The following is a 9267-nucleotide window of genomic DNA, read 5'->3' as shown; positions in this document are numbered from 1 at the left end:
AATTTTAGACGACCAAACAAATCTGGTTGCTAGGCATAATCTTCGATAATAGAATCTGATCTAGTAAACTAAGTAAGGTTCCAACTCATCTCACACACATAATCAAGAATGAAATTAGCATATTCAATACATGGAACATGTTACGCATGAACTAAGAAGGTCAATAGGAGGAAATTGTACTGAAGTCATGGTAACAAAGTTTGTCTACACCTGCTACTAACCATGAATAACCAACTTGTTTGGTTGATCGATGTTTTCAATGAGGGAATATGGTAGCTGATGGGATAGCTGACTCAAATCAAAATACTGTAAAGTTGGTCAATTTTGAATATGTTGGTTGAAATTGGACATACAATGATGGTCCACTCTGATGGAATCTAGTTGGGTCGACATGACCATTTGGTGGAACTGACTTTGACTTAACTAATGATTAATCAACGAAGAAGCTAGAGGAATTTATTGTCTTCCATTGTGAACTTAACTTGATCGATTAATGGAGTTTTCAAACGTCAATTTATTATTAAATTATTCAAAATCAATATTTTATGAACATATCCGATTATATAGTCTTATTTATAAAAAAAGTGTATGGATGGTAGATTCCAAAGTCAAATCAGAGTCTGTCGACATCTAGTTGAGGATAATTGTAAAATTTGTTAGCCAAAAAGTCGTTGAGTCATTGGTCACATCTATCCTTCATGCAATTTCTCAAGTATAGGATTTTTATAATAAATAGCAGAAACAAACAATTTATCAAACCCAAAAAGATAATTAAATGTGCCACATATATATAATCTTGCAATAGAATTAATAGAGCATCTTAATGATAGAAAATTTAGTACAAATGTATTTGAAATGGTAGAAAAACATTTGAGAACATGAAATCAGACAATTAGAACATACACATAAAGAGCTCAAGTGCTACAGATGATGACAACATTATTCTATATTGTCTAATCCCCCCAGTATGAATATTACAGAATTTATCTTGGATTGTGACAGAGGTAAGAAGCAGGATGGTTGGTATGCAGAAATTTCAGTTATTTTATGTTTAATTGGAAGAAACCTATAAATGATAGTAACGCACTTGACTCATACGTAAGAGGAAAAAGGACGCCCTCGAATTGGAGAGGAGTTTCCCAATAGTTCTTGGTTGGAGTAACAATCTGATATGGTTGAGAAGACGAGAATGTGAGCAATGGATATCTACAAGAAGTAGCCATCGGACATGAAGAAGTCGCAGTAAGCCTTATAAATGTGTTGGCAATTGGAATTTGTTACAACTGAGTTACCTATGTAGACCAATATGCATGGCTGATGTACAGTAAGGATAATTTTACAACATGTAGTGACCAAGTCATGTTGCATCCTTGCTCAGGATGAACAAGGCATTGAGGGTGGGGAAGATGTTGAGGGGTCTATTAGACCTATGTTTGTCATATATTATGTATATGTAAATTTCAGTAGTCCTTAGTAAATTTCTAAGGTAAAGTAAATGAAGGTTGGTTGAGAGCGGGTACAACCACTCCAACTATTTCATGTATGTATAAATATACAATACATTTAATGGAAACATGGTAGGAATTCCTTCCCAATTTTTCGTTTTTGTTTGTGTATTCTCGTAATATGTGTGTGTTCTTGTTGATTCCAAGATGTATGATATTCTTGTTCTACATAATGTATGTTTATAACTGTAACACCGTCCTCACACATCTACCCAAGTAACCACGCAACCGGGGTAAACATGTGACAAGAGGCTAATATGATTGGATTTGACCTTCTATGTGAACTTAAGGAAGTGGAATCAATGGAAAACATCAACCAACCTATTCACATCAACAACAGAACCCTCAGGAGAAATGCCAACTACTTAGACATCTTGTCCCTGGGTACCACTGATGCTCTCGACATCTTAATCCTCAGTCGTTCTCATGCTATATGCATGAGAGCGCCCAGAAATCAAAATTCGCTCTCACAGGCTTGCCTGCTAGTGTCCAGAGACCCAATTTGTCAGTGCTATGCCAGTGTCCCCAGGATTTGAGCCACTTTTTTAGACCCAAAGCCCAGGTCACTGTGCATAATGGAATGATAACTTAGGAGTAGTAAGATAATAGAGAAACAATGATTTAAAATCAATAATTTAAACAAGACCTTAATCAGATCCCTACTAGCCATTACATGAATTTCATCAAACATCTGACAAGCATGTAATATATACGTGTAGCTAGCTAAATTAAGCATAGGTATATTGTAATTATCTGAGAATCATTAAGAACCATTGTTCCCTCATCACTATTTGCTGCATTACCATATATTAGGCCATAGATACATTATCCATTCATTTACAAGAAAAAAATGCTAAGATCCATACATGGATGTTGTCATAAACACACATATAACCAACATAATAACAACATAAATACTCATGAAATTACAATCATATAAACCATATATGATCCATCAAAATGATCATATAAATATAAGGAGAAATAACCTTTCATTAGTGATGCAAAAACCAAACCTAGGATGGGACTTCCACGTTCCACCCAACCATAGAATGGTTAAGCCAAATCTCTTTTCATCCATTCACCCTCATTCCATATTCCAAGCATGAATATGGGACCCAAATGAAAATAACCAGGGTATACCGAGGCTAAACCACCTCACCCTCATCAATAGAAACTAAGCTTTACCGTAATCCATCCTAGATCACTAGGTCAACACAATGAACACATCATAACAAGCTTTACCATGATATCCACCGAATCACTAGGCCAAGCAAGCATGGATGCCACTGGATTTCTCCACCTATATCGTGAGGTATTTTCATGTCTCCTAGTCTCTCAGGCTTTATCGCAATCCAAACCTAGATCACTAGGCCCTACACCGAGATCGTAGTCTCTAAGACTTTAACGCAATCCACACTGGATCACTAGGCCCTAAACCGAGACCCACTCTCCAGGCTTTACCACATATCCCAACCCGATATTACTAGGCCCAATGGAGAGAAAACCAACTCTAGGCTTTACCGTATATCCTAGCATTCACTGGAAAGGATTCCTAGGCCATTCGGGGAAACACAAAATATAGCTTCACTGCAACCCACACTCCATTTCATAGGTTACTAGGCCATATGTTCTATCATTTCAGAGATCCACCTCGCTCAGCATCGAATCCATTGGAAATCCAACTCAACCAAAACATGAGAACCCTATCACACCATGGCTATCTGGAAATGGCAAGGCTAGGCTGAAAACACTATTATGCCTAGAAAAGCCAATGCCACAACAACAAAAGAACCTCATGCAATACCATGCATGCAAAATATAGCAAGGAAAACACACATGCAAATCGATACCTACAAAGCATCCTGATATAGTTGCTTGATCCTTCTCTTCCTTGCTTGGTATTTTATTCCTCTTGTCTTCTTTTCCTTTCTTGATCCCATGTATGACCAAAGAAAAAGCTTGAGGCACAATCTTACACTGACTAAGAGCTTGCCAACTGATCCTCAAAAGCTTGTTTATTAATGAGGCCTCTAATTTTTTCATTTTCCATTATTTTCCTTCAATTTCCTCCTCACATGCAACCTGTAACCTTTCACCTTCCTTTTCTCCTAATTTCCATTATTTTCATAAATAAATGTGCCAAAAATGCCATTTTGCCTTTCCAAAGACTTAGCCATTTCCTTTGCCAATTTCCTAAGCCATAATAAAATGAATCAATGCCCATTAGGATGTTTCCCCCACCATTCAGCTTGGAATATGTGTCCCATCATTGTGGCCATATATATATTTTTACATGAAATTTTCACTAGGGCTATTACAAAACCCTCTCCCTTGGGGGAACACTGTCCTCGGTGTTCAATGCCACCTATAACCAACAAGACTGCCGAAAACAAAACATATCACTCATGGAGCTTCACGACACAGCTCGTTGCAGTATTTACTGTGACCATCCACTAAAACATGACAATCATACTGTTTACTAGAGCTTTGTAACACAACTCATTACACTATTTACAATATTAACCACGTATACTTATGCACATTTTATTCAACCAACAAATAACCATACTGTCTATGGAGCTTTATAAACTAGCTCGATACCGTATTTACAATAATGTACACATATATACATATGCACATTTGCTCAACTAGCAAATAAAAGGATACGATGCCTGCATTCGCAACAAGGGAATCCAGAGGCTCACACCTCCACCCTCAAAGTAATACCAGGATTCACCTCCTTCCCAGGAAGTTCAAAATCCACTACAAAGTCAAATCTGCATCCAATGTCCAACACTACAATCCTATGCCACTTGTCTTCTTAATGAACAATTACTGGCTCATTGTTCCAGGGCACACTCTAAATGTGCATCTAATTCCATATGAAAATGCGAATGACCAAAACAAATATATATTTGTGACCTTCCCTTCTTCGCTACAAAGTCCCTCAGGAAATCTGGTCACCCCCTTTCGTGTAGTCACTCAACTTCCAAGTTCCCTGGTATCCCTTATCCCAGGTGATCCATCCCTTGGCAAGGCTTCCTTGCATTGGAAGATACAAAACCCAAGGCATATACTTCCTCAAAACCATCATACTGGTCATAGCATGCTCATGGAAATCAATGGACACTTTTGGGTACTACTGTCCCACAATGGCCCTGCTCCTAAAGTGCTCTACTAGTATAATGCTTCCTGTTTCAATTTCTTTCGCTGTTGTTGCTAATTCTTGCAGTCGATTTCAACCACCCAATTGGGCATGTTCATGCATTCTTGTTCCAAGAACATAATTTCCATTAGATTTAAAATAAATTGAAATAACCTCAAATCATACCTCATTAGTAGCTTGTCAATAAGGTACATTTGCAATTTTGTTTGCTTCCCATCACAACAAGTCAAACTAACATCTTTGACCAACATATCACATCAGGTTAGTTCAAAACACAACCATCATAGATCAAAATCATAAATCACATGTAACCATCATAAACTAGAATCATAGATCACATGTAATCATCATAGACCAGAATCATAAATCAAATGCATGATAAAATTGAAATAAAATGTTGATGTTGATCCTTTCATCAGTCCTTATCTTCTACCTTTGTGTTTATTCTGTACGCACTCCGGATTGGTTGCGACACCCAAAAAACACCCAGTTCCTTCTCTTGAACCGTGTGCACATACACATAGTGTGCATCACACACATACAACTACACACATCATACAACACCATGCAATACATGCATCTACACCAATACCATATGTACCACATGTACAAAGTACCACCTATAGACTGCAACCATCTACACAATGTGTGCACAACATCACATGTACACGACACCACCTGCACAACGTGTACAAAATGCCACAAGCACACTGCATTACTATACAACGTGTACAAAATATCACACGTACACAATACCACACACACAACATGTATGTGACACCATATTTACATAGTGCCACATGCATGACATGTATACAACACCACCTGCACACAGCGCCATTTGTACAACATGTACACAACACCACATGCACACAACACTAGTTGTAAAATCAGGCACACAACACCATATGTACATAGCGCCACATGTACAACATGCATGTAACACCACATGTACATATCACTACATATCCAACATGTACATAGAATCCTATGTATACATCACTGCATATACAATATCCACACAACACTACATGCACATAAGATCACATATGCAACATGTGTAGAGAAATAGTCATTAGGGGAATTTTGAGGTCTAAAATGGGCCTCATAAGGAAACTATAAAATAATAGTGGAAATAATAAAATAAGATTAGATTACATCATCAAATTTTAGAGGGAAAAAAGAAAAACTATTTTTTAGCTCGTATTTTCCACTTATCTCCTTATGGGTTTACTCAAATTTTGAGCAACAACATTTGTTTGATGCTTAATTTGATTCCTCATCCGAGGAGTACCCATATTTCATAATTTCGATGGACCCTGCTACATGAAAAATGAGAAATACATGAAAAACATGATTGCAATCATGTTTTTTCATGTATTTCTCATTTTTTGTGTAGCAGGGACCATCGAAAGTATGAAACATGGGTATTCCTTGGATGAGGAATTATATTTTGCATCTAACAAGTACTCTCACTCAAAAATTGAGTAAAACCTTATGGAGGTAAGTTTAAAATATGAGTTGAAAATAGTTTTATTATTTTATTAATTTTTATTATTTTTACTTTTTTACTCCAAAAATGGTGAATTATCCCTCATGTTTGACATCATCATCTTGAATCCTATTGGTCCTTATAAAGTTTATTTTGGTTGTACATTTTTCTTAGGAGGCCCATTTTAGAACTCAAAATTCTCCTAATGACCACACATCTAAAACCACACTATCTTTACCAAGCAACCTTGCATCCAGTGTCTTATCCATGCTTGTCCTAGCATGTCGCAGACCACATTTCTTTCATTTCATTGTTCTATCCCTTGGTATAACCTGTCTACAACATAGACACATTATAATCACATAATATCAACTCATAACCATATGATATTGACCTTGCATATTTTTCATGACTGCTCTTCTCAATTGATACCTTGTAAGACCAGGAACCCCTTCATGCCATTCGTCTACGTAAGCAATCATTCCTCCACAAGGATGATTCCTAATGTCCCTGTCAAATAGTGATACATACATACATACATACATACATACATATATAATCATTAGCATAAAACAATCATCATCATGTCAGACAATGACATACATACATACATGTATACATATATAAACATCAACATAATCACGATCATAACATAATTACCAGATAACATAAGGTGTAGGTTAGGATAACTTCCTTTATTCATGCACAACATTGAGAACAATCGTTGCCAAAATAACCAAGGCATATGACACCTCAGATCCATTTACTTTACCTTTTCTAGTTACCTTTCACATGTCTGTACTGCCACCATCTATTTACCACTATGGACCAACCAACCCAATCGAATGTCATAGTCTTACCTTCCGCCACATTTACTCATGAGTAGAGCTTCATCTAAATCTTACATTACCTCTTAGGTACCACACGACTCTCCCCGAGCTCCATTAAATTTCCTCTTTCCAAAAAAATTCCCAAGACTCAAAACATAAAAGGAAATACTAAGAAACAACCAAGAAGAAAATCATGAAAACCAATAACAACATGGCACCACAATAAAGTGGCATAGCTATGCACCAGACACACGCAAAATCGTAAATCAAGTGCAACAATCGAAAATGCCAAAAGCACAAGACTAATAACGGGCACCATGAATCAATCCCCATGGTTCCCAAGGAAAGCTCAACCCAAGCCTTCTTCAAGATTTCATGGCAACCTCTTTTTCCATGCAATCCCCTGCATCATACTGCCATAAAAACATAACTATTAGTGCATAAATAAATAGAAATATACCAGTTACCTTAGCTTGTTGTGCCGCACACATTTCCTTGTAATCAAACACATCCACATCATATATCAAGGGACTCCAATTACTTGACAGATCCACCTGTAACTAGAGACTAGCTAACATATTTGTTAAGTACATGTTCATGAATCTATCACATATCCACATAATGTCAGACAAAATTAAGGTCAAGAAGACTTCCTATATGAAAATAACTCATTCTCTTGGAATTAGGGTTTCCAAATATATCCAAAGGAATTCTTGCCCAATTCCTTTCCTTTACCTTTTTACCTTGCTACAGTCGAGGCTTACTATATATTGTCACATCACCCAACTACTAGTTACATAAACAAATGAACTGTTACCTTGTCACTCTAATACCAAACATGTTTCCTGCAACTTCTCACACATGTCAACCACATGTTCCAATTATCAAGACAATCATATCTATCAATTTGAAATCAACTTTTACAAACAATCATGTCATAACCCATAGTCAACTCATAGTCATTAGACATAATGCTACAACTGTCAACTACATTCAAGTACATATCAACTCTCTCAACACATATGTAATAGAACAATCATCTGAAAACAAGATCAATTAAAAACATACTCATATTATGCAATTCATCAAACGTTCCACCAAATTGCAACCATACCATGTTAAATAAATCAACTAGTTGACGTAATAGACACCAAACACTCAAACACCCAATAGATAACATAATCAAATGGTCAGGAACCAAGTATATGACATAATCAAACTCATACCTTAATTTATCTCAAGGGAGGAAATCTTGTCTACACAATCAATCGATATTAGCATGATATATCTTCACAATATATTAACCCAAACATAAATAAGATCATGATATCCAAATGCTCACTAGCTAGTATGTTTACATCATATCTCATACACAATTATCATTCACACATGCAAAGTCAATCTAGATTAGTACAACACCATATCACAAATATGTTGGCTCATACCTGAATGTCATAACCCTAACCATATGCATAGGTCAATCCAATTTAGCATGATACATATAACATCAAGACCTTAATGTGATAATCATAATCATCAAGTTAATAGCATATAACAACAAGAAGTTAACTTATCATGCTCATCAAAAACATATAACAGAATCACCATGTTATCTAATATAAAACAACAATAGAAATGCATACAACTATAGGTTACTATCATTCTTGACTATCCGACACATGTGCATATAACTACACTAATCAACTAATATTTATCATGAATGTAACGATAACATCAAAATATATGTACATAAACCTAATGAATATAACAATCCTTGACTTACATACCTGCATGCCAAACATACAATATCTGTATGACAATCTTCTCTTACCCTAAGTCCAATGTTGCAACCTCATTCTGATGATATGCATCTCCTCCTCTATCTCAGCGAAGACATTAGCATCATAACACACCAATATCGCCATGATAACTTAAATTGCATACCATGACTTTACAAGGCATGTTTGACCTACTATTCGTGCATAACTATAACCAAGACCATTCATGCATGACAACTTCATATAGACATATAGCATATGAGTACAAAACCATATACAACTCATTCTAGCTAGAGTCCAGTCATCAATGCATGACCATATCAACTTCACAAGCCATGGCCTCATGCATGAAAACAACAACCATTACGTCACTGTAGACGTTTCCACATGCAACCATCAAAATGCATAAGAAATGCATAATCAACTACACATATGCATGAATGCATGTAGTCGAGCATAAGAAATCAATTCTTGTAACCAACCTACAAGACTG

Source organism: Pinus tabuliformis, chromosome 2_1 (assembly GCF_031772625.1).
Source record: "Pinus tabuliformis cultivar Carrire ecotype Pingquan chromosome 2_1, CPIR1, whole genome shotgun sequence".
In the NCBI taxonomy this organism is placed as follows: domain Eukaryota; kingdom Viridiplantae; phylum Streptophyta; class Pinopsida; order Pinales; family Pinaceae; genus Pinus; species Pinus tabuliformis.
Note: the sequence above shows the minus strand (reverse complement) of the source record.